Below are 26,500 nucleotides of genomic sequence, written 5' to 3'. Positions count from 1 at the left end.
TTCCGAGGCAGCGGGACATGTATACAGAGTCAATGGATGGGAGGCTGGCTTGTGTGATGGACTGGGTTTTATTCACAATCTTTTGTAGTTTCTTGAGGTCTTAGGCAGAGCAGGAGCCATACCAAGCTGTAATACAACCAGAAAGAAGGTTTTCTATGGTACATGTGTAAACATTGGTGAGAGTCATAGCAGACATGCCAAATTTCCTTAGTCTTCTGAGAAAGCAGAGGCGTTGCTGGGCTTTCTTAACTACAGTGTTGGCATGGGGAGACCAGGGCAGGTTGTTGGTGATCTGGACACCTAAAAACTTGAAGCTCTCGACAATTTCTACTTTGTCCCCGTTGATGTAGACAGGGACATGTTCTCCACTATGCTTCCTGAAGTCGATGACAATCTCCTTCATTTTGTTGACATTGAGGGAGAGATTATTGTTGTCGCACCAGTTCACCGGATTCTCTATCTCACTCCTGTACTCTGTCTCGTCATTGTTTGAGATCTGACCCACTACAGTGGTATCATCAGCAAACTTGAAAATCAAGTTGGAGGAGAGTTTGGCCACACAGTCATAGGTGTATAAGGAGTATAATATGGGGCTGAGTACACAGTCTTGGGGGGCATCGGTGTTGAGGATGGTCATGGAGGAGGTGTTGTTGTCTATCATTACTGATTGCAATCTGTGGGTTAGGAAGTTCAGAATCCAGTCGCAGAGGGAGGAGCCGAGCCCCAGGCCACGGAGTTTGGAGATGAGTTTCGTAGGAATAATTGTTAAAGTTTATCGTCTACTGGCCATGAGGTGCACTGGCTGTGTTCAATCATCTACCCTAACATTCTCTGTTACTGCAATAACTTTTAAAGAGGAAGGTTATGTATAATGGAATCTTAAACTGTTTTTCTCTCCTCCAAATGAACATTCATGCTAGGTTTTTATTTGTACGTTTAAAACAGTTCTAAAGTACTTTATTGCTGAAAAGTTTGGAAACTCTTGAGCTCATGAAGAGCACTACAAAAATGCAAGTCTCTCTTTATTATCACAAGGATATAGTGGTGCCCAGATAGCAAAAGAGGCAATAAAGAATTCTGAAATCTCATTAACACGGTTACAACCGATCTACTGAAAAGTCTAAAGTACCAAATCAAATTCCAGGATTTCTGTTGAGTCCTCAATCAATATGCCAGTGATACTTCCTTCCCATTTTATCTTTCTTCTTCATATGAAGGCTTCAGATTATAATCACTGTCACCAAATAAAAAGAAAAGCAGAAAGTCAGCAAGACGCAGACAAAGAACACAGAAGGTTCAAAGCTCACTACATTCCAGGCATTAAGGGTGTCTGAGCTAGAATTTATAAGAATAAACGACTTCGGGCTGGAGCCAGAGTAATTACTAAACACCTTCCTGCTGATGTTGCTGGAATGAAATCCCACTTATACTTTTGCTGAATGGAAGCCTTTCATTCGACAATAGATGATTGCATTCAGAGTATGTGAACAGATGGCTTCAGTTGATAGCACTCAGTATATTAAATAAAGCAGGGTCAGTAAAACAAACCTCTGTTGCTATTAAGAAAATGGATTGGATTTTCCCAGTCCATTGCAGACAGGCTGGGAGGTGGGGATCTGGAAAAGTGGAAGAGGGAATGCATCAGGAGGGAAACCTGATGCCTTACTGCCACTATGGCCAATGGCGGGCTCCTCAGCGTCAGGGCCACCCCTTGGGCGGACCATTGAGTCATAAACCTCCGGAATCTCCCCACTATCGGTTGCCTAGCCGGTTCTCTATTGGGCCAGGGCAGGGGGGAGCCTCCCCTTGATGGCGTTTGGAGCAACCCCAGGTGGAAATCGGCATCCCCACACCTAACTGGTCACTGGTCGCTGATGCACCATGAACTCTACCACCCCACTTCACATCCTCTAATTGCTGGGGCTTGCTTGTCTGGTCCCACTTCCCTAAGCATATTTAACAGTTTTCAAGGATGCCTGGGCATTGAGACACCCTCATCCTCAGCTGTAGCCAGGTCTAGTTGCCGCAGCCCCTCAGCCCCTCTGATTGGCCCCACAGCTCTGGTGGTGTGGTTGGTGGGGTGTTGGTTGGGGGGGGGGGCTGCATAGACAACCATGTTCATGGGCAAAATGATGTACCAGGTTTCCACTGCCCACCATGGCCGAGCCCATATTTTCGGCATGACAGAGGGGTTCAGCCTCCAGTGAATAATTGAACCTAATATCTCAATTTGCTTGAGATAGGATATTCAGTGATGACATAATATGGCAATGGTAATGGATTTACCGTCACCTAGCCTGCTTCCCCAGAACCAGAAGGTTCAACAACATAGCAAGATAGGAACCAGCAGACGAAGCTCACATCTACCTAATTTGCCTTTTACTATCCTGGTAATCACATGATAGAAAAATAACTGGAGACATTGACTAATTGTGGCAATAAATCTCTATTAGTTAGCCTGCAAGAGAACCAGACAAAATCCCAAGTCATTGAAAACTTTGGGAAACAGAGATCTAAGATCATCTGCTCCTCACAAGTCTATTATACTTACCATATGTCTCGATTATTAACATACTGCATGTCAAAATATTGTATTCTTGAAGAAACCTACCTAATCTGCATTTGAATTAATCAACTCTACTTGTTTCCACCATCTCCTGTGGGAGCCTGTTCCATAGATTGGTCGCTCACTTACTGAATGTTTCCGCTGATTAGTTTTTAATTTGCCTTCCTTCAATGACAACTTTTCACACAAAAAAGTAACCTCTATTTCCCTTTTCAATGGAAAAATAATTGTCATAAACCACAATCTTCTCCTCCACACGTTAGTCTTAATGATTCTCTCATTGGTAAACAATTTCGCACATTCAGGAAAATTAAGGCACAGGAAAAAAACATCAGGAAATAACCTGGACAGGTTTTCCTTATTTGCAGTTTGGTTATTGAATAATTGCCTTGAACAGAGTACACAAAGGTAAATTTGCCAGATCGCTGCTACATCTCAATGCGATTCTTCCCATCCGATTTTCCAGAGTTCCATAACAGTTTAACTGCAACAAGCTCAGACCACTCTGAATTGTATGGTACCTGTTAAACATTAGTCATACTTCAATGTATTGACAAGATAGCACAATGTCCATACATGAAGATATATGTACTGGAATTTTGCCGTCTTGCCCGCCCGGGGCTCGTAAGACCCCGCCCGAGGCCAATGGGGGATGCCGTTCTGCGAGCCTCACCAACTCCAATTCTGGGTGCGGGCGTGCCGGTAAAATTCCGGCCGTCTACAGGAATCCTTTTAAAAACAAAAAGACTTTAAGGGTTTTTTCTGTAATCCTGAATTTAAAGTTGTCCACATACAGGGACAGAGTTCAAGGAGGCATGGCTCTTTGGGAGGGGGTGTCCCAGGGGAAGAATTGTTTAGTTTAATTTTATCCTTGGAATTACATTTAACATTCCTCCCAATCTCCAAACCAATTATTTGGAGTTAAATTTCAAACATAATCATGGACAAGTGGCCTTAATTATAACTGTTTGTCCAGAATATACATTCCAGAGTCTGGAGCCTATTTTCACATCTCTATATAGTATTCTAGCTAATCTTTTAAACCCATAACACCTGTAAATTCTAGCAATGGGCTGTGCTACCAAAAGTGAGGCAGGACAAGAGTCCCATTCACCATGACTTCATTGCATTTGGGGCGTTCCTGCCAAAAAAATGCTAACTGCTGAACAAGCATGAAAACAGGAAAATTTCACACCCATTTTCTTCAGCAAGAGAAGAAATCAAATCTTATGACACTGAGAAAAAAAATGAGGCAGAGTGTGATTCTCGCCAGGAGGGCGAGTGGATGGAGTCTATTTCCAATAGGAAGTCAGCTGCTGACTACTCGAGGGTGCTATTGTGCATGTGCCCTGATCTCCCAGTGCATTGTGTCAAGAGTACACAGTGCACTGGGTGATTGTCACACCCCACTCCCCGGACATCATACTCCCACCCCCACAATTACCCCACCCTGATCACCACCCCTGATACCCCATTCCCCCAGCTGATCACCATTCCTGTTCAGCCCCCCAGAAAATCACCATGCCCATTCAGCCCCTGGTCGATGACTGCCCCCGTTCTTCCCCCATTCACCAATGCAGAGTATGCAGCACCCAGGCACTATCTCCCCTTAGGCCCTGCCTCTTGGACTGCCTGGTGGCCGGTGAACAGTGCTAAGGTGTCCAGTGGGCAGTGCAAGGGTGCCATGCTGGCACTGGCAGAGTGTCAGGTTGGCACTACCAGGTCCTAGGCTGGCAGTGCCAGGCTGGCACTGCTCAAGGGGCACTGCCTGCTCTTGTTCCCCAAAATGTGGAGATGGTGCTTCCCAAACACCTGGGAATCTTCAATGGCTTCAGGTACCACTGGCGAGGACATCACTTCAGGTCCCTCACCGGTTGATGAGGCAGTTAAGGCAAGTGAGCCCAGACAATTACGTCCTGGACTCACTAATATTAATTAAATTAACTTATAAATATTTATTTATAAATAAATAAGAAGGGTGCAAGGTTAATTACGCCAGCAGATTGGGCCAGTAAGAACAAAGAAAAAAGAAAATTACAGCACAGGAACAGGCCCTTTGGCCCTCCAAGTCTGCACCAACCATGCTGCCCAACTTAACTAAAACCCCCTATCCTTCCAGGGACCATATCCCTCTATTCCCATCCTATTCATGTACTTGTCAAGATGCCCTTTAAAAATCACTACCATATCCGCTTCCACTACCTCCCCGGTAACGTGTTCCAGGCACCCACTACACCCTATGTAAAACATCTGCCTCGTACATCTCTTTTAAAACTTGCCCCTCACACCTTAAACCTATGCCCCCTTGTAATTGACTCTTCCACCCTGGGAAAAAGCTTCTGACTATCCACCCTGTCCATGCCCCTCATAATCATGTAGACTTCTATCAGGTCGCCCCTCAACCTCCGTCGCTCCAATGAGAACAAACCAAGTTTCTCCAACCTCTCCTTATAGCTAATGCCCTCCATACCAGGCAACATCCTGGTAAATCTTTTCTGTACCCTTTCCAAAGCCTCCACATCCTTCTGGTAGTGTGGCGGCCAGAATTGAACACTATTTTCCAAGTGTGGCCTAACTAAGGTTCTATAAAGCTGCAACATGACTTGCCAATTTTTAAACTCAATACCCCGGCCGATGAGGGCAAGCATGCCGTATGCCTTCTTAACTACCTTCTCCACCTGCATTGCCACTTTCAGTGACCTGTGTACCTGTACACCCAGATCCCTTTGCCTATCAATACTCTTAAGGGTTCTGCCATTTACTATATATTTCCTATCTGTATTAGACCTTCCAAAATGCACTACCTCACATTTGTCCAGATTAAACTCCATCTGCCATCTCTCTGCCCAAGTCTCCAACTGATCTATATCCTGCCATATTCTTTGATGGTCCTCATCGCTATCCGCAAATCCACCAACCTGTGTGTCATCCACAAACTTACTAATCAATCCAGTCATATTTTCCTCGAAATCATTTATATATATTACAAACAGCAAAGGTCCCAGCACTGATCCCTGAGGAACACCACTTGTCACAGCCCTCCATTCAGAAATGCACCCTTCCACTGCTACCCTCTGCCTCCTTTGACCGAGCCAATTTTGTATCCACTTTGCCAGCTCACCTCTGATCCCATGCAACTTCATCTTCTGCACCAGTCTGCCATGAGGGACCTTGTCAAAAGCCTTACTGAAGTCCAGGTAGACAACATCCACTGCCCGACCCTCATCAATCATCTTCGTCACTTCCTCGAAAAACTCGATCAAGTTCGTGAGACACGACCTCCCCTTCACAAAACCATGTTGCCTCTCACTAATACGTCCACTTATTTCCAAGTGTGAATAAATCTTGTCTCGAAGAATCCTCTCCAATAATTTCCCTACCACTGATGTAAGGCTCACCGGCCTGTAATTACCTGGATTATTCTTGCTACCCTTCTTAAACAAAGGAACAACATTGGCTATTCTCCAATCCTCTGGGACGAGAGAGACAAAAAACCGGGCGCGAACCCGGAATTACATGTATGAGGGTAAGCTCACCCCCTTCTCCCTGCCTGAAATTGTAAGAATCCAACCTGCAATCTTTTCCAATCCATATCTGAAACCATTCTGCTGTTTGTACATCATTCTCAGCTGTACACAGCTCCATATTTTCCGGCAAATGGACTGGTTTCCCAATATCTTTGTTTTAATTCTTTCATGGGAATATTAGCATCGCTGGTTGAGCTAGCATTTATTGCCCATCCATAATTTCCTTTGAACTGAGTGTCTTGCTGGGCTATTTCAGAGGGTATCTTAAGAGGCAACCAGATTACCGTGGGTCTGGAGTCACATGTAGGCCAGCCGGGTGAGGACGGCAGATTTCCTTCCCGAAAGGGACATTTTATGACAACTGACAATAGTTTCATGGTCACCATTAGATTTTTAATTCCAGGTTGTTTTTGCCATGGTGCGATTCAAGCCTGGGTCCCCACCTCGTCACCCCCCTCCCCTGTGCTGCCACATCTGTGATTGTCCAATAGAAGTGAAGGCAGACATTGAATAACTGGTGGCAATACACCATTTGATGTCTTTACCGGCAGCAACTCTTTAATAATGCCTGGAGCCAAGGCGGTTTTTGGATTCAAACTCTCCATTGTTTCTAAGATCAATACTGGAGGTTTGGCTAATCTACCCCTCCAACTCTACAGACACTGTAAAGGTGGCATTAACGCACCCTTTTGCTTCTCTTTTTCCTCATTTATTTTTCTCCTATTTAACTAACAGCAACAATTTACATTTATGTAGTGTCTCGATCATGGAAAAAACAAGTGCATCATCAAAAAATGGATTCTAAGCTAAAGATGAAGAAAAGGAATGAGCAAAACAGTTACATTTTAACAAGGGTTTAACGGAGGAGAGCAGGAGATACGTTTGGAGGGAGATCCAGAGATTGAGATCTAGGTGGCTGAAGGTAGAGCGACAAACGGGGGCATAAGGACAGAGAATCCACAAGCATATGGAATAGAGGATACAGAGCAGGAATGCATGTTATAGGGATATAGAAAGTTACACATGCGAAGAGGGACCTTTAAATCACAAGGATGAGAATGTAAAATCAGAGGTACTGTGTTAGTGATGGTGGGTGTGGTGTGGTTAGTGACTTGGTATTGAATAGGTGCGGGCAGCAGAGTTTTAAAGAGCGGGTGTTTGTGAATGTTGATGGATGAGATGTTGACCAGATGAACATTAGAAACAGCAAGTCCAGAGATAACAAAAGTACATGTATGTGGGTTTCAGTGTTAAATAGGTTACGTTACAGTGAAGATGGGCAATGTAAATAGAATTAAGGGAACTTTAAGGAGTTGGAAATATGCAGCTCGAACTTCGTTCAGAGTCAAACAGGAACTGAACAAGTTGCTTCAGCCAGAAATGATGGCCAAGGTGAGAATGGATTTAGCAAGGAAAGAGGAAATGTGATGAGGCTGTTGATGCCCCCAAGGGACAACCTGTGAATGAGGAAGGAGAGGAGAATGAAAACAAATAGTCCCAGGAAAGGAAGAGAAGCCATTGCAGTAGACAATCTGATTCTGACATGAATCGGTAAGAATAAACCAAACAACAGGGGTCCCATAGAGCTGCACACTAGAGGAGTGACATTGAAGAAGGGTTGTGTGATGAACTGTGCCAAAGCTACATAGAGTTCATGAAGGGGTGATGTCCCATGGTCACAGCTGCTTTATTGGTTAGGGCTTTGTTGGTGCTGTGGAAGAAGCAAAAACCTGACTAGAGGAATTCAAAATGATGTTGCGGCAGAGGTGGCCCACAGATCTGGAATAAAAAACACATTTGGGAAAGGGCAGGAGCATGGAGATGGCTGATGGTTGGTGAGGACAGAGGAGTTAGCACTGAGATTTGTTTTAAGGTGGCAGTCTGTGATTGCGGTAACTTTGAAAGGTCTGGGGAGATTGTCAGGAGAGAGATAATTATTTACAACATCAACTAAAATGGGAGGCTGGAAGGGAAATTGGCTGATCAAATGGTTTGTAGGAATTGGGGTTGAGGGAGCAGAAGGTTAATCCTATGGATCAAATGAATGTAGAAACGATGGCATGAATTGGGGGAAACCTAGGGAAAGCTGGGGCAAAATCTTGTGCCTTCCCCATGGTGGGTTTTGTGATGGGGGGACATTTAATTAGGCAAGAATATGGCGAGTGAGACCCCACCACCTTCCTGCCACTACCTGGATTACGTAATTGATGGAATTAACCCAGCAGTGAGTGGCGGTATGACCATGAAAGCTTGGTGTGTTCGCTTTAGGTTCCTGGAAATACTTCCCGAGCTAGAAAGAAAAGCCACACCAATCATACGGTTGCAAACAGTCTTCCGAACACACACAAACGCAGGTACAAGTGGCAGAGTAAGAGGAAATAAAGCAAAACGGAATATATAGTGAGCGGTTCCTTAATTGTACTTGACGTAGTGACTCAATCTTTGGCTATTTAGCTTAGCCGTTCTCCTGGATGTAGTCATACAGAGAGCGGTATCCATGTTTTAAAAGTTCTCGACTCACAGATAGAAACAGAAAAGGCACACATTTCCCACAGCCTGTTTCAGTACAACATTGTCCTCGAGGTGATGGCCTAGTGGTATTATCGCTAGATTATTAATCCTGAAACTCAGCTAATGTTCTGGGGACCCGGGTTCGAATACTGCCACGGCAGATGGTGGAATTTGAATTCAATAAATAAAATCTGGAATTAAGAATCTACTGATGTCCAGGAAACCATTGTTGATTGTCGGGAAAAAAACATCTGGTTCACTTATGTACTTTAAGGAAGGAAATCTGCAGTCCTTACTTGGTGTGGCCTACATGTGACTCCAGAGCCACAGCAATGTGGTTGACTCTCAACTGCCCTCCAAGGGCAACTAGGGATGGACAATAAATGCTGGCCAGCCAGTGGCACCCACATCCCACAGATGTATTAAAAAAACTTCTTGCCCTCTCCTGCTTGACAGGAGTTCCCTTGAAATACCTTGCTGTTTATATGTTCCAGGGGGCTTGGCTAGTTTATGCCTCCTGCAGCTATTAGTTCGGGACAGGTAACCGAATTTTTATGTCTCATCTCAGAAACATTTGTAAAGTCTTGGTGTGGTGTGAGTAGTCAGGAGATTGGGGATTTCACGCTCTCCGAGGGATTGATTGTCTGTCTTCATTCCAACTTTGTGGAATGTGAAATTGCATGTTGTAGCAGCTTGGTCTGTCTGGGCTGTTTCTGCATAAGGTTCCAGTTTAAAATCCAGCCAGTGAAAAAATGTGGATAAAAGAGCAACTTTTTTAAAAGGTAGGATGTGAGCCTGACTGACCAACATTAACTGCCTTTCCTGAATACAACACTGACTTGTTAGACCATTTCAGACGGAGGTTAAGAATCAACCACATTGCTATGGGCCTGAGCCACAAACAGGCTGAATGAGGTAAGGACGGCAGATCTCTTTCTCTAAGCGACATTAGGTGGGTTTCTACAATGACCCAGTGGTGATGATTTACAATGATCCAGGGCGGCACAGTGGCACAGTGGTTCGCACTGCTGCTTCACAGTGCCAGGGACCCTGGTTCAATTCTGGCCTGACTGTCTGTGTGGAGTTTGCACATTCTCCCCGTGGGTTTCCTCCTACAGTCTAAAGATGTGCGGGTTAGAGCTGATTGGCCATGCTAAACTGCCCCTTAGTGTCATGGTGATTAGCAGAGTAAATATGTGGGGTTACGGAGATCGGGCCTGGATGGGATTGTTCTCGGTGCAGACTCGATGGGCCAAATTATTCTAATCTTTTTATTCCAGTTTGTATGAAATCAGCTGAGTGTAAATTTTCAGTTGCTATGGTGTGATTTGAACCCATGGGCTGAACTTACCTGTAGGTTTCAGGACCCCTAAGACAGAGCAAATGGGAGTCACAAGCCTGCACTTGCAGGCAGAAAGACTGCCTCCTAATTGACTGTCTCTGAGCTCGCTGTCCAATTAAGGGTGGCTGCAGGACCAATCAGAAGGCCAGCACCTCTGGGGTCTCAACAGCCCCACCAGGCCTATTGGGCACTGTTGAGACAGGTCAGGAACCATGAGGGTGTCTCAACTGCCTTTGATTTGATTTGATTTATTATTGTCACATGTATTAACATACAGTGAAAAGTATTGTTTCTTGCGCGCTATACAGACAAAACATGCTGTTCATAGAGAAGGAAATGAGAGAGTGCAGAATGTAGTGTCACAGTCATAGCCAGGGTGTAGAGAAAGATCAACTTAATGTAAGGTACGTCCATTCAAAAGTCTGACAGCAGCAGGGAAGAAGCTGTTCTTGAGTCAGTTGGCACGTGACCTCAGACTTTTGTATCTTTTTCCCAAAGGAAGAGGGTGGAAGAGAGAATGTCCAGGGTGCGTGGGGTCCTTAATCATGCTGGCTGCTTTGCCGAGGCAGTGGGAAGTGTAGACAGAGTCAATGGATGGGAGGCTGTACATCAGTGATCAAATAATTGAATTTAGGCTGTCTCGGCTGGAAGGTTATAGAATCATAGAATCCCTACAGTGCAGTCGAGTAGATGTGCAGGTTAGGTGAATTGGCCATGCTAAATTCTCCCTCTGTGTACCTCTACAGGCGCCAGAGTGTGGTGACTGGGGGATTTTCACAGTAACATCATTGCAGTGTTACTGTAAGCCTACTTGTGATTAATAAATAAATAAACCTTTAACTTTTAGGCCATTTGGCCCATCGAGTCTGCACCAGCTCTCCGAAAGAGTATCTTGACCAGGCCCACCCCACCATCCTCTTAATCCTGCATATTTACCATGACTAATCCATCTAACCTAGATATCCCAGGACAGAAAGGCGCAATTTATCATGGCCAATCCACCTAACCTGCAGATCTTTGGACTGTGGGAGGAAGCCAGAGCACCTGGAGGAAACCCACTCAGACACGGGGAGAACGTGCAAACTCCACACAAACAGCCACCCAAGGCCGGAATTGAATCCAGGTACTGGCGCTGTGTGGCAGCAGTGCTAACCACTGTGCCACTGTGCCACCCACTTTTTTTTCAGGTCAATTCGGGTGGAGGGGGAAAGCTCTCTGCTGGATTGCTCTCAGCCTCAGTTGTAGCTTTTCATGAATTCAGCTTCCAATGGCCATCCGGCCTTCCGCAGGGAGGCTGCCTCCACTGAGTTGTCGGCATCCACACGCAGCAGAGAGGGGGTGTGGGGGAGGAGGCGGGGTGTGAGGGGGGCCTCTCTGCAGTAGCAAAATGCTGATGAGGCCACAAAATCCCCTCCAACTGGGGGCCATAACAAGCGGAATTGGCTGCCTCCATCTTGGAGTGAGCAGCCTACCATCTTCCCAGCCTAGCCCTGAGAATGTTACCTAGTGTCATGGTGAGATATCCCGAAGCAATTTGCCCAGTTTTTGCCCACCCCTCTCCTCCTACCCCCCCCGCCCCCCCCACCCTCCACACCACCTTCAAGCTCACTACAGGGTTGGGAAAATCCAACCGCTTGCCCCCAGTTCATTAATCCAAGCCTCTGGATTACTCATCGGGTGACATTTCAATGCATCGTTTGAAATAGAAAATGTTTGTCATTAATTTCATGCAGCAAGTAATTAAAAGCAAATTTTGTGGCATTCAGGAACTTATAAATGGTCAATAAAGGGCCTCAATGTAACTGGATATTAGTATGCTAGACATGTTTAGGTGAATGAAGTACACCAATGGGACCCAGGGGGGAACAAGTAGTTTCACAGTGTCAGGCAAACAGTAAAGTCTTTGAGATGTATTTGGCCAAGAATTTGTGTTGTGTATCCTGAGTCTGCTCTTGAGAGACAGAAAGAAAAGAGAGAGAGAAATGTAATTGTATTTGGAAAGTGGCTTATGACATCGTTCAGAAATGTTCCAAACTGCCTCGTCCATGAGGAACTGCTTTCAATTAAACTGACTGCTGCTATGTAGGTGTAAGCACTGCACTCAAACTCTGCACATCAAGTTCACATAAAGAGCAATCGGATGAATAACCAGTTTGTTTGTATTTGGTGAGTGGCTGAGGGAGAAACGCTAGCCAGAACACCAGAAGGACTCTCTGTTCTTTAAATAGTATCAAGGGATCTTTAACATGCAGTCGACCCCAAGGAACAGACTGACAAGACTTCACAGTTTACCTGAAATATGGCAATGCCAACAATTTAGATCCTATGCAGGACTGAGACTGTAACTCAAGCCTGACTCAAGCGTGGGAACATCACCAATCGAGCTAAACTGTTTTTTGGTGAATCATAGAATCTGCAGAATCCCTACGGTGCAGAAGGAGGCCATTCGGCCCATCGAGTCCGCACCGACAACAATTCCACCCAGGCCATCCCCATAAACGCACTTATTTACCCTACGAACACCTTGACACTAAGGGGCAATTTACTATGGCCATTCAACCTAACCCGCACACCTTTGGAGTGTGGGAGGAAACCGGAGCGCCCCGAGGAAACCCACGCAGACACGGGGAGAACGTGCAAACTCCACTCAGACAGTGACCCAAGACGGGAATCGAACCCAGTTCCCTCGCGCTGTGAGGCAGCAGTGCTAACCAGTGTGTCACCATGCTGCCCAAAATTAGCTCAAAATTTGTCGAGGTAATGGCTATCTAGTCGCAGGTTTCTGGCGTGATAACCAGCTTTGCAGCAAGCCTGTCTGCAAGGGTAGGAGGGTTGGAGGAAATGCTGTGATGTTTGCTGCAGCATTGTGCACCCGGGGCCTGCAGGATTAGGCCCAAACATTGGAAATACTATCTTAACCAAATTCAATCAATATGAGGGCCCGATGGTGCGGGCCCTTCACACCCACTTCCACTGAAGTTGTGCAGTACACTGGCTGACACAAAAAAGGTAGGTTTTTGAATTGATCAGGGATCACAGGAGAAGGTGAGTGGACAGGTTATCAGACACGGCACCAGGGGACCTTGTCCAGATGAAGAGGATTGCCTGAAGATGGAGTGGGGAAGGGATCCACCTCACTCTTCTGCCCTCCTCTCCTGCAGCTGTGTCATAGATTAATGGAATCCCTACAATGCAGAAAGAGGCCATTTAGCCCATCAGACCTGCACCGACAACAATCCCACCCAGGCCCTAATCCCGTACCTGTAACCCCAAGTATTTCCATGCTAATCCCCTGACTATGGACAAGTTAGCATGGCCAATCAACCTAACCCGCCCATCTTTGGACTGTGGGAGGAAACCCGTGCAAATGTGGGGAGAACGTGCAAACTCCACACAGTCACTCAAGGCCGGAATCGAACCCGAGTCCCTGGTGCTGTGAGGCAGCAGTGCTAACCACTGTACCATTGTGCCGCCCATGTTTGCGCTGCTTTGTCGAGTATCATATCTTCCTCCCATTCATCCTGTAGGCCAAGGGAGTCCACGAGCAAGATGCTGAGGACCAACCACTCCCTTTCTCCTGGTGACTGCTATAAGGTTTCCATCCAGATACAGTGGCACAGCATACACCATATTTAGGTGAAACCTTCAGAGAATTTCCAGAATAAATGCCAATACAGTTGTTTAACCCACATATAGTACAAGACACTGCCTCTGTAAAGGAGTTGAATCTTGATTACGGAATGGCCACTAAGAGGGTCAATGTGGAGCTGACTGTCATTTAAATTGCCTGTTCATGCTCGTTTTGGTGGCGAGCTCTTGATTCACTGCCCTTTCCTAACACAGACAGGATGACTGGGCAGAAAGAAGTTGTTCCTGAGGATTTTCAGAGCAACTTAAAGGTGTATCGCCTTCTACTGTTTCCCTGTGCTGGAGATTTGAAGAGATGGTTTGAAATACTTTTGTGAGACTTTGTGGGACACCCTGTTAAGACTTCAGCAACAAACTGTCTTTCAGCTCCATCTCAGAAGCTGTTTAGCATTTGAAGGAGCCATTGAAAATCACTCCAAATATTTGTATGTTCATCCATTCACAAAGTAAATAGGTTTGATGATACTTTTTTTTATTCATTCATGGGATGCGGACACTGGCTAGGCCAACACTTATTGTCCATCCCTAGCTGCCTTGTGTGTCGATTGTTCCTTTAAGGATCAATCAGCAGAATAAGGGTCACTTAACCAGTTGGGAAGCAGGGTGGGGAATCACCCTAATAGGTGTGGGCTTCTGTACTCAGAGTCCTCTTGGGAGCTGATTACAACCACAAGGCCACAAGTGTCTGTATAGTTTTAACATGTAAATAAACAAGTTGTGTTTTCTCTAAACTGGCGAATGAGCATCATGGTGTGGGAGAGCTCTTCTTGAACTGATGCAGTTCATGTGGTGTAGGTATACCCCACAGTGCTGTTAGGAAGGGAGTTCCAGGATTTTGACCCAACAACATTGAAGGAACGGCAATATAATTCCAAGGCAATTTTATTCCCGTGCATCTTCTGGCATTGTTTGTCTAGGTGGTAGAGGTTGTGTGTTTGGAACATGCTGTCAAAGGAGCCTTGGTAAATTTCTGCACTGCACCTTGTAGATGGTACACGTTGCTGCCACTGCATGTCAGTGGAGGAGGGAGTAAATGTTTAATGTGGTGGATGGAGTGTCTATTAAGCGGGTTGCTTTGTCCTGAATGGTATCCAGCATCTTGAGTGTTTTTGGAGCTACACTCATCCAGGCAAGTGGAAAGTAGTCCATCATATTCCTGACTTGTGTCTTGTAGATGGTGGACAAGCTTTGGGGAGTCAAGAGGTGACATACTCTCCACAAAATTCCCAGCCTCTGACCTGCTCTTGTAGCCACGGTATTTATATGGCTACAAGTCCAGTTTCTGGTCAACAGTAAATCCGAGGATATTGATAGTGGGGAATTCAGCAATCGTAATGCCATTGAATGTCAAGGGGTGATCGTCAGATTCTTTCTTGTTGGAGATGGTCATTATCTGGTACTTGTGGTGCAAATGTTACTTGCCACTTATCAGCCCAAGCCTGGATATCTCCGAGGTCTTGCTGCAAAAAAATGTCACCACTTGATCTTTCTCCAAAATTTGCAACCTGCTTTTTTGACCAGGGTATTCACTCAGATTTAATATTTTTGAAATAAGATTCCTTAAGATAATTTACCATTCGGAAAAAGAGGTCTGCACATTTTTATCAGGGATAATTTAATAATCACATGAAGGTTTTGATGTTAACTAAATTATCAGCCAACATACAGCCAGCTTACCAAAATGATACTGTTATGAAATATTCCTTCACCAGTCATATTAACATATGTAAACTGGTTTAATAATTGCATTTTAGCCTTTTTATTGCCACAATAAAGGGGAGGCCTAGTGGTATTATCGCCAGATAATTAATCCAGAAACTCAGCTAATGTTCTGGGGACCTGGGTTTGAATCCCGCCACGGCAGATGGTAGAATCTGAATTCAATAAAACATATCTGGAATTAAGAATCTACTGATGACCATGAAACCATTGTCGATTGTTGGAAAAACCCATCTGGTTCAGTAATGTCCTTTAGGGAAGGAAATCTGCCGCCCTTACCCGGTTTGGTCTACATGTGACTCCAGAGCCGCAGCAATGTGCCCTCGAGCAACTAGGGATGGGCAATAAACGCTGGCCTGCGAGTGACGCCCATGTCCCAAGAATGAATTTTAAAAAAACAATGTGTTGCCTAATGTAACTTTGCAACAATGCAAAACATTTCCATTTATGTGTGATATGGCCGAACTTAGAAAGATGATCAGCTGGCTCAAGAAAAAGCTGTCTGAGTGAATTCATCATAAAATTTATCACAAAATGGTATCATTCACCCACTGATTTGAGAACATTAGGCAACTGTATGTCAAGAGCTTGAATGGAATGAGACCAGATATCTTCTTACCTTAACTTACACTCATGTTATATTCCGGAAGACAAGTTGCTGAATGATAGACAATTGTTACAGTTTTTATATATTTTTACAGAGTTACACATTACATGCATACACCTCCTAACGCAACACAGTTTCAGTCTGTGACTATTTATGGGGCTTCAAGTGAATTGTTTGTGAATGCCCACTTCCTGCATCTAATTATACATAAATATGCAGTTATATATAAATATAAAATATATAACTAACGACCATTATAAATGAAGATAGCAAGGAGCACAACTGATCACGTAAAGAGCAAGAAGACAATGCATGTGCATGCAACTCAGAGGAATACCACACAAAGTATTTTGACCAAGATGGAGATGCATGCAGATACCTGCATCTTGGGACTGATTCCTCGACTGATACAATATCAATATGCCAACTAGCCATTTCTTAAAATAATTTTACTGCAAATATTAACTGAATCTGTTAACTGTGAAAATGATTTGAAATACAGTGGCATTGGTCACATGGTAATGGTACACTTTTACCCATAACATGGCCTCTCACTTACTTTTATTCTAAACAAAACCACTGCTAAAAAATAGGAACACGCGTCCTTTGGATCAAGAGTATCATTAATCCATCTCCGCTAAAGCAGAAAACAACCTGATATCTTTCGATAAACTAATCAGAATATATTACAATGGATATCAGGGTTCTACTGACAGGCACAAACTGCATTAGTGTAACTCCTATGGTGCATTTACAATCCTTTGATAAACCTTGTAATCCAGTACCACCCAAATCTTATTGCTGGCAAAAAAAAACTTATTGATTCAATAACTAGGATTGATTTCCAAGCAAGGGAATTCTGCCTAATGATAAAACACGATCCTTATGTTTCCACAGATAAATGAAATGTAATTTTCATTGATACCAGGTCATAACTTTTCACACTAAAGGTGCTTTAACTATGATTCCCAACACATCCGACATCGAGAGGATCTCATAATTACATTTATTTGAAATCTTAGAGGATCAGAGTTTCCGAAAATGTCCAGGAATTTAACTTATCGATGGGAGAATAAATGTAATCACAATATTTACTCATAAATTCCATTTTCTTCTCTGGTTTCACAGTTTTTCGAAAACTCAATGAGATAAGAGGAAAAATGTTGCCATTATGTCAAGACCCTGTGATAAGCATTTCCCCAAAGTGGTCCATAAGTTAAGAATGGTTGTGTTTGTATGTAGCCTCCTTTTTAACTTGTGAGTGGTTCAATTTAAAAATAGCAAGCAGCAAAGCTTTAGTCTTGAACTAGATACAGGTCAGTTTATTATAAAACACTGTAATAAATTACTTAAGTAAAGGTTACTAACTAAATGTATACAGATATTAAATGAAATAAGAATAAAAGATACGTATCAGGGCGAAATTAAATCCAGTCCTTTCAGATATAATTGAAGGCCGAAAGCATGCAATTGAAGTGTTGGTTATCAAATGATGGAGTAGGCTCGAGGGGCCTTAATCTATTTCTGCTGCTATTGGAAAGATTTGTGATTGTGTGGAGCTGTGATGGTGTCTATGGTGTAATAATTGGAGGTGGACTCAGCAGGTCAGCAGATATTTGGGAAAGAGAGAAGGTTTCTTATTCTTCACTAGTTCTGCAATTACAACTCTGAAAGGTTGCTTAGATTCTTCACCAGTAGAAGAACAGTCTTCCTCTTTGGTCTCCCTCAGCCAAGAGCCGCCTTTGATCATATCTCTCAGAGTTCTTCCTGAGGGCTTGCACAAAATGGTCATGCTTAGCCAGACTTTATACAATTCCAAATTCAACATGACATGCTTCCATATCAGTTATTGGGTTGATAAGTCAGGGGCATAGTCCCATCCATTGTCTTTTACCATTCTAACTGAAATAATGTGACACCATAGGATAAATGATAAGTTAAAAGGGTGGCACGGTAGCACAGTGGTTAGCACTGCTGTCTCACAGCGCCAGGGACCTGGGTTCAATTTCGGCCCCGGGGTCACTGTCTGTGTGGAGTTTGCACATTCTCCGCGTGCCTGCGTGGGTTTCCTCCGGGTGCTCCGGTTTCTTCCCACACTCCAAAGATGTGCAGGTTAGGTTGATTGACCATGATAAATTGACCCTTAAGGTCAGGGGGATTAGCGGATAAATATATGGGGTTATGGGAATAGGGCCTGGGTGGGATTGTGGTCGGTGCAGAATTGATGGGCCGAATGGCCTCCTTCTGCACTGTAGGGATTCTATGGTTCTATGGTTCTAGGTGCCTCTGTCTTTAGTTACCTAGACCCTAAGTTCTTTATTCCCTCCCTCAACCTCTCCATCTCTCTCACTCTCCTCCTTTAGTGATTCCTCAAAAATGTGATCAAACATTTGGTCATCTGTTCTAATATTTGCTTACGGACTCATTGCTGGATTTCATTTGATAATCATTCCCGTGAAGCACCTTGGGTATTTTTATGACATTAAAGGTTTCATACAAATACATTTTGTTTTTTATTGTTTTTTATGGTCAGGAAACAATGTGTAAAGTGGCTTATCTTTATTGATTTACACTTTAGGAATAAAATTAGATTTGATTTGTTATTGTCACATATATTGGTGTACAGAGATAAGTATTGTTTCTTGCACGCTATACAAAGTATACTGTTAATAGAGAAGGAAAGGAGAAGGTGTAGAATGTAGTGTTACAGTCATAGTTAGGGTGTAGAGAAAGATCAACTTAGTGCAAGGTAGGTCCATTCAAAAGCAGCAGGGAAGAAGCTGTTCTTGAGTCGGTTGGTACGTGACCTCAGACTTTTGTCTCTTTTGTGTGAACCATTGTGTCACTGTCTATATTTACCCTGATGTGCAGTAGTCAGCTAGACTCTGGTTCTAACTGTACACAAACCAATTAAACGCTGCACTGCAAATGCCTTATATGCAAGACAGAAAACATGATGGGCCCGATCTTACCATCGAGATGCGCCTGTTTGCGGGCACGAAAACTTGGTAAAGTCGGGTGTGAGGCGATTAGTGCGATCCGCGCCCACCTCCGCGCCCGTTCCCACTTTACCAAGGGCCAAAAATGGCCACGATCGGGACCCCGCCCGAAACAGGCGCAACGATTTAATGGTCTGCAAGCCCAAACTTACCGGCACTTCCCCCTTTACCACCATGTTTGCCCATCCAGAATCGGCACAAAACAGACATGGTCGGCAAAGGTCTGATTCGGGCACTCCAGCTTCTGAAAAGGAAAGTTCAGAGCTTCCGGCGGCTCTCTGACTCAGATCGGTGGGTGGTGAGGGAGGGGAGAGAGAGAGAGGTGGGTCAGATGGCTCTCTGGTGGGGGGGAGGAAGGTGGATCAGATGGCTCTCTGATGGGGGGAGGGAACCGGGTCAGATGGTTCTCTGATGGGGGGGAGGGAGGCGAGTTAGATGATTCTCTGATGGGGAGAGCAGGGGGGTGGAGGGGGTGAGGAGGCAGGGAGGCAGGGATGGGGGCGGGGGGGCAGGGGGGTCCGCTGCCACTCTGCGTGTCATTGGTGGGGGGAAGGGGGCAGAGGCCCATGATCAGTCTGGATGGGGGGATAAGGGAGTCAGTTATGGTGTGGGGGTGGGGCAATGTCTGTGGGGCTAGGCCGGGGGAGGCATTATCCAGCCAGGGAGCGATGTGGCAGGGGAACGTTTCTCTATTTTTTTTCTGCGCTTGCACATTTGGAGGCGCCGATCAGAGCTGTAGGATTTCGGGCGCATAAAACCCCACCCGCAGGCTTCTGCATCGCGATTTGGAATCGCTGATATTTTTGCAGGCAGAGTGTGTACGGGGGACGCCTGAGAACGGGTCTAAAAGTCGGATCTGAAACACTCCCAGTTTCAAGTCCGCCCAGCACTTCGAATCAAAATGGTAAAATAGGGCCTGCTGTGTCACTGTTAGGATCCGATGATTTAACTGTGACCAGTAGTTGGGTGGTAGATTATAGAAGATTTTCTAACATATTATTCATGGTTTTAAAATGCAGTACAGTCACCGAAAGACAGTCCACAGATGAAATGAGGGAACGACTGAGATATCACACCAACACACAGTCAAAACACAAATAAAACACTAAATAACAACAGGAAAGGAAAAGCAATGTTTACAGCATGGACGGAAAAGCAAACTGAAAATAAACAGCATGAATTGGAGATACTCACAATATCCCAGTGACAAACCTAAGGACAGATTTTTACACTTAATCTAATTTTTTTTTAATTTTCACAAATCACTGCCCCCCCTCCCCATCACTGTCCCCTCTCCCCCCATCACTGCCCCCCCTCTCCCCATCACCGCCCCCTCTCCCCCATCACTGCCCCCTCTCCCCATCACTGCCCCCTCTCCCCATCACTGCCCCCCTCTCCCCATCACCGCCCCCTCTCCCCCCATCACTGCCCCCTCTCCCCATCACTGCCCCCTCTCCCCATCACTGCCCCCTCTCCCCATCACTGCCCCCTCTCCCCATCACTGCCCCCTCTCCCCATCACTGCCCCCTCTCTCTCCCCATCACGGCCCCCTCTCCCCATCACGGCCCCCTCTCCCCATCACGGCCCCCTCTCTCTCCCCATCACCGCCCCCTCTCCCCATCACTGCCCCCTCTCCCCATCACTGCCCCCTCTCCCCATCACTGCCCCCTCTCTTCCCATCACTGCCCCCCTCTCCCCATCACTGCCCCCCTCCCCATCACTGCCCCCTCTCCCCATCACTGCCCCCCCTCCCCATCACGGCCCCCTCTCCCCATCACTGCCCCCTCTCTCTTCCCATCACTGCCCCCTCTCCCCATCACTGCCCCCTCTCTCTTCCCATCACTGCCCCCTCCCTCCATTACTGCCCCCTCTCCCCATCACTGCCCCCTCTCTCCATCACGGCCCCCTCTCCCCATCACTGCCCCCTCTCTCCCCATCACTGCCCCCTCTCCCCATCACTGCCCCCTCTCCCCATCACTGCCCCCCTCTCCCCATCACTGCCCCCCTCTCTCCATCACTGCCCCCTCTCTCCATCACTGCCCCCTCTCTCCCCATCATTGCCCTCTCTCTTCCCATCACTGTCCCCTCTCTTCATCACTGCCCCCTCTCTCCCTATCACTGCCCCCTCTCTTCCCATCACACTCCCTTCTCTCCATCACTGTCCCCTCTCGCCATCACAGTCCCTTTTCCCAATTCTCTGCCCCTCTCCCCATCACTGCCCCCTGTCCCGATCACTTTTTCATCACTGCATCCCGCATACTCGTCCTTCTCCTAAACAAATCCTGCGCCCCATCCCATCACTGACCCGCCCTCCAGATTCCTGCCCGGTCACTGGCACCCACCTCCACCCTATCACTGCCTCGCTTCTACGATCAATGCCTCCCCACCACTCAATCCCGGCCTCTCCCTCATTCACAGCCACATAATTACTGGCCTCCTGAACATTGTCTCTTCCGTTCCATTTCAGTGCCTCACACCTCCCAATCACTTTCCCCTGCTAACCCACTGCACTCCCCACTCACAATCATTGTCTCCAATGCTCCCAACTCTCTCCCTCCCTTGCAATTATTTTTACTTTACGAGGCCTATTTATGCATCACAGTCAGAGGAGCGGCAACTTGGAATTGAAGTTCTCATTTCCACCAGTTACCCAGCTGTGTCTGATACAAATGGGTTTGAAGTCCAGTAGTGGGTGAGCCCTGGGCCTATCAGCTCATGCTTAGGCAATGGTTACAGCCATTGGTCCAATGGTTCAGTCATTAGTTTGAACCGAGTGAAGCCTGTGACATTTGAGGTTTCACATCAACATTTCATTTGATGCAATCACTAAAATTCTCAAAGAAAAATAGTGTCAGTGTACTAAATATACATAAGAGCCTCAATTTATAATGGCACAATGGTTAGCACTGCTGTCTCGCATCACCAGGGACCCATGTTTGATTCCCAGCTTGGGACCATTGTCTGTGTGGAGTTTGCACATTCTCCCTGTGTCTGCACGGGTTTCCTCCCACAGTCCAAAGACTGTGCTGGTTAGGTGCATTGGCCATGCGAAATTCTCCCTCAGTTTACCCGAACAGGCACCGGAGTGTGGCAACTAGGGGATTTTCACAGTAACTTCATTGCAGTGTTAATGTAAGCCTACTTGTGACACTAATAAATAAACATTAACTAGGATTTTCTGTGCTGCCTCTTTCAGTGAACACATTCCCTAAATTTTCTTTTTTTAAATTCATTCATGGGTCATGGGCATCGCTGGCTGGCCAGCAATTATTGCCCATCCCGAGTCACCCTTCAAGGGCAGTTGAAAGTCAACCATATTGCTGTGGCTCTGGAGTCACATGTTGGCCAAACCAGGTAAGGACAGCGGATTTCCTTTCCTAAAGGACATTAGTGAACCAGATGGGTTTTTCCGACAATCAACAATGGTTTCATGGTCATCAGTAGATTCTTAATTCCAGATATTTTTTATCATTGAATTCAAATTCCACCATTTGCCAAGGTGGGATTTGAACTCAGGTCCCCAGAACATTAGCTGAGTTTCTGGATTAACAGTCCAGTGATAATACCACTAGGCCATAGCCTCCCCCTAAATATTAACAACATTGTCTGCCCTGAAAGCATTTTAATGGTTTCAATTCTTGGAAGTATCTTATTATGCCTTGAACCTGCACAGCCAGACCTCGATTACAGGTATGGATGGGGTCAATTGCAAATGGAGCCAGAGCAAGGGGCGAACTTGCACGTCCAGGTCTGGAGATTCCCAAATTTAATTCAAATATTCAGGCTTACATCCCAACCCAGGCAGGAATCACCTCCTGGTCGGCAGGATCAGGGATTCGGGCAGAAAGAGCCCACTGCCTTGGGCCCATGCCTGCTCATCACCTCCGGATCACGGGGAAACCTCGATCCCAGTTATGCCACACCGTATTGAGCTCACCACCACTACCTCACCTACTGCTGCTTTGTCCCATTGCTAAATCAGAAAGTATAATTTCACGAGAAAAAGCTGGACAAATCTATAAAAGGCCATTTATACAGCGGGCCTAGTATGCAGAAAATACAAAATCACCCAAGTTATGTAAGACAGAGAGGAATCCTTCACAGTCTATTTCATTGACTAATCAAAAACAGCCCTCAAAAGCCTTAGGTTGAACAAACATACTCTCTGTGATAAATGTGAAGAGGGAGAAACGCCAGTTAAATCTTTTGTAAACTGATGATGTTATATACAAATGGCAAGATGATACATTTCATCATTATTTATGAGGCTATGTCTTGCATTTGTGAATAAACTTACAGGGCTTGCCTAACACATTTCCATTGACATGGTTCTCCTTCAAAACAGAATTACTGTTTTGTAGCCTTAGGAATTACACATATTATCGCTGTTGCAGTTCCCTTCCAATCTCAGTTAGTGTCAAACAAATGTTCATTGTTTCCTTCCCCTCTGTCAGGATGTTTTGCTTCTAATTGGCATGAGGATCCCAGTTCAGAGGTAATTCAGTTGGATTGTACATCAAGCAGCTTTGAAGATTGTCGTAAGGTATCCCTTAAGCTATAAAATTGCATCCCTAAACCTTTGTGCGTATCGCTGCTCTTTTGAGATAGCTCTTAAAGCCCACTTATAGAGTCATAGAGGTTTATATCATGGAAACAGGAGCTTTGGCCCAACTTGTCCATGCCGCCCTTTTTTTAACCACTAAGCTAGTCCCAATTGCCCATGTTTGGCCCATATCCCTCTATACCCATCGTACCCATGTAACTGTCTAACTGCTTTTTAAAAGGCAAAATTGTACCCACCTCCACTACTACCTCTGGCAGCTTGTTCCAGACACTCACCACCCTCTGTGTGAAAAAATTGCCCCCCTGGACCTTTTTGTATCTTTCCCCTCTCACCTTAAACCTATGCCTTCTAGTTGTAGTCTCCCCTACCTTTGGGAAAAGATGTTGACTATCTAGCTGATCTACACCCCTCATTATTTTGTAGACCTCTATAAGATCATCCCCCAGCCTTCTACACTCCAGGGAAAACAGTCCCAGTCTATCCAGCCTCTCCTTATGACTCAAACCATCAAGTCCCGGTAGCATCCTAGTAAATCTTTTCTGCACTCTTTCTAGTTTAATAATAAACTCCACTCAGAACCCCCTCCCCCACTCACTTTTTTGACCAACATTTTGGTTATCTGCCCTACTATTCATTATGTGTCAAATGTTGATGATAACTCTTCCGTGGAGAGCCTTGGAATGTTTTGCTACATTATTGGCATTGTCTCAATGTAAGTTGCTGTGAGAGTTGGCTGAATATTGGGGGTGATTTGCATATTATTATCATGCAAAATTGGGGATGGCGTCGGCAAGACAGGAGGGAAAAAACTCTTAAATTTGCTGCTCAATTGTGTCAGTAATGGACAGCTGCCCTCCTCAGAGGAAGGAGGTCGAAGTTTCATTTGCATATTGAAAGATGGCGTGTGCAAAAGCGAGTGCTATTTTTGCCAAGGGTTGGATTTTACGGGGTGCCAATAAGTCAGTTGTTAGATTGCCCACCAGAAACCCAGACTGGAATTTTCCGACTGTTCATGCCGGTGGGATCTTCTAGTCCCGTTGATGGTGCACCCCTGCCGTGGGTTTCCTGCCGCATGGGGTGCAGTCACTGGGACTGCCGGCCTGCCGGTGCAAGAAACATGCCATGAGGAGGTCAGAAAATACAGTTCACAGAGTGAAAGCTACCAGTCTACCTGCCTTCCCCTGCCACAGTAACACAGTAAGAAGTTTAACAACACCAGGTTAAAGTCCAACAGGTTTATTTGGTAGCAAAAGCCACACAAGCTTTCGGAGCTCCAAGCCCCTTCTTCAGGTGAGTGGGAATTCTGTTCACAAACAGGGCATATAAAGACACAGACTCAATTTACATGAATAATGGTTGGAATGTGAATACTTACAGCTAATCAAGTCTTTAAGATACAGACAGGCTAAAAAGATGTGTATTGTCTCCAGACAAGACAGCCAGTGAAACTCTGCAGGACTCCACAGTAAAACAGCAGTGGAGACAGAATGAGGTCCTTAACTTGCCATTAATTGGCCATCTTATGGCTTCAATAGGCCTAAAGATAAGTGGGCTGCCACTTTCCCTGCCCACCATAATCTGGGAGACAGGAAGCAGGAAGGCAACTTGTTTTATTTTATGTGCCCCCAAATTTCAAATTTATTATAGAAAGAATCATAGAAACCCTTACAGTGCAGAAGGAGGCCATTCGGCCCATCGAGTCTGCACCGACCACAATCCCACCCAGGCCCTACCCCCACATATTTACCCGCTAATCCCTCTAACTACGCATCTCAGGGACAATTTTTAACCTGGCCAATCAACCTAACCTGCACATCTTTGGACTGTGGGAGGAAACTGGAGCACCCAGAGGAAACCCACGCAGACACGAGGAGAATGTGCAAACTCCACACAGACAGTGACCCGAGCCGGGTCTGCCAGTTGGGGGAGTGGGTGACCTGACATGACCCCCCTCCTCAAGCCGCCACCCCAGTAGGTGCCCCACTCAGCCCCCCCACTCAGTAGCGCCTCCTCACTCAATTCCCCCATTTAGCCCCCATCCCCACTCAGACCCCCCACTTAGTCCCTCTCCCCACTCAGACCTCCTCTTAGGACCCGCTTCTTGGCAGTGCCAATGGTGCACTGTCTCATCTCACCATGGCACTGACACCCTGGCCTGGTGCTTTGGACTCTGAGGGTGGTTAAGGAGGTAGGTCCAGTGGACGTTTGCCCCTCTGCCTCTGTCACGCTATGGAGGGAGGATCTCCCAATGGTCCTGAGGTTGGTTGGGCTCAGGCTGAGGCAAGGGGTTGATCATGGCTCAGAATCCTGGGATGGGGGTGTCCCATGGCTGGACTGCCCATTCCAGCCCTGGCAGATCTGAAGATCACCCCTGGCATGGTGATTTCAGGCAGCTCAGTGTTTAACATCTTCATTCCTGCCCGGTCACTTTAATCTCCATGCCCCTGGACAGCTGGCAGGCTTTCAAAGCACAGCAGCGCTCCATTGTGCAGCCGGGATTTCCCGTTCTCTCTGTTAGAAGTTGCAGGTGTAAGCAGACCCCTTTGAAGTCCTCAGACAGAGGGAGCTCAATTTCAATGGGAGAAGTGGTTCCCCTCTCCACAGCTGTTCACTCAGCCCCAGTGCAATCAGACAGTTTATATTTGAAGTCTCTGAGCCATCCTAGAAAGTTGAAACCTTTGAAATTGTCTCTATTGCATTGGAAACCTTTGATCTCTTTAAATTTCATAGTACAGTGCTTTAAAATAGAATTTCATTCACAGCTTAATTGATTTCTACTCAGTCTCCAGTCAGCTGTGTTTATTGACATTTCCCTTCATGCTCGAATGCATCTCAAGTTCCCCCATTTTTCGGAACCGTAATGTCCATAAAGACTCTTCGCCGGGTTGACAGCTGTGGTTTTTCATAGGGAATAAATGGTTTCACTTCCTCCTTTGCAGAAGAGTTCAGAGGAAATGTGTGAGCAAATGTAGGCTTCACTGTAAGGAACTCATTACTCATGATGATAGAACCCAGCC

Source organism: Mustelus asterias, chromosome 7 (assembly GCF_964213995.1).
Source record: "Mustelus asterias chromosome 7, sMusAst1.hap1.1, whole genome shotgun sequence".
NCBI lineage: Eukaryota > Metazoa > Chordata > Chondrichthyes > Carcharhiniformes > Triakidae > Mustelus > Mustelus asterias.
Note: the sequence above shows the minus strand (reverse complement) of the source record.